A 1,540-nucleotide genomic window follows, 5' to 3' on the forward strand; every position below is an offset into this window, starting at 1 on the left:
GAGAGAGGGTGAGAAGAAGTGAGTGGAAGTAGGTGGGGATCCTGTGGGGTCCACAGATCCTGAGGTGATCCTGTGAGGTCCACAGATCTTGAGGTGTCAAGGCATTTACATCCCTGCACCAATTTAGGCATGCAAAATGCCCTTGCACACAACTCTGGGCGTTCAGCGCCAGGTTGGTGCCCATTTTGGGAGTTCAATGCCCATTTGTTGCCATTTCTGGCGTTGAACGCCAGAACCATGCTTGTTCTGGGCGTTCAGCGCCAGGATGCTGCCCATTTTGGGCGTTCAGCGCCAGAACCATGCTCTGTTCTGGCGTTGAACGCCAGGCAGGTGCTTCCTCCAGGGTGTGATTTTTCTTCTGCTGTTTTTGATTCTATTTCCAATTTTTATATTTATTTTGTGACTCCACATGATCATGAACCTAATAAAACATGAAAAACAAAAATAAAATTAGATAAATAAACATTGGGTTGCCTCCCAACAAGCACTTCTTTAATGTCAATAGCTTGACAGTGGGCTCTCATGGAGCCTCACAGATGTGCAGAGCATTGTTGAGACTCTCCAACACCAAACTTAGAGTTTGGTTGTGGCCTCCCAACACCAAACTTAGAGTTTGACTGTGGGCGCTTTGTTTGACTCTGCTTTGAGAGAAGCTTTTTATGCTTCCTCTCCATGGATACAGAGAGAGATCCTTGAGTTGTAAACACAAGGTTGTCCTCATTCAATTGAAGGATTAATTCTCCTCTGTCCACATCACTCACAGCTCTTGCTGTGGCTAGGAAAGGTCTTCCTAGGATGATGGATTCATCCTCTTCTTTTCCAGTATCCAGGACTATGAAATCAGCAGGGATGTAAAGGCCTTCAACCTTTATTAGCACGTCCTCTACTTGTCCATAAGCCTATTTTCTTGAATTGTCTGCCATCTCTACTGAGATTTTAGCAGCTTGCACCCCATAGATTCCCAGTTTCTCTATTACAGAGAGTGGCATGAGGTTTATTCCTGAACCAAGGTCACACAGAGCCTTAAAGATCATGGTGCCTATGGTACAAGGTATTATGAACTTTCCAGGATCCTGTCTCTTCTGAGGTAATGTCAGTTGATCCAGATCACTTAGTTCATTGATGAACAAGGGAGGTTCATCTTCCCAAGTTTCAATACCAAATAATTTGGCATTCAGCTTCATGATTGCACCAAGAAACTTGGCGGTTTGCTCTTCAATAACATCCTCATTCTCTTCAGAAGAGGAATACTCATCAGAGCTCATGAATGGCATAAGGAGGTTCAATGGAATCTCTATGGTCTCTAGATGAGCCTCAGATTCCTTTAGTTCCTCAGAGGGAAACTCCTTATTGATCACTGGACGTCCCAGGAGGTCTTCCCCCTTGGGATTCACGTCCTCCTCTCCTTCTTTGGGTTCGGCCATTTTGGTTATGTTAATGGCCTTGCACTCTCCTTTTGGATTCTCTTCTGTGTTGCTTGGGAGAGTACTAGGAGGGATTTCAGTGATCCTTTTACTCAGCTGGCCCACTTGTGCTTCCA

This window comes from Arachis ipaensis, chromosome B02, assembly GCF_000816755.2.
Source record: "Arachis ipaensis cultivar K30076 chromosome B02, Araip1.1, whole genome shotgun sequence".
Taxonomy (NCBI): Eukaryota; Viridiplantae; Streptophyta; class Magnoliopsida; order Fabales; family Fabaceae; genus Arachis; species Arachis ipaensis.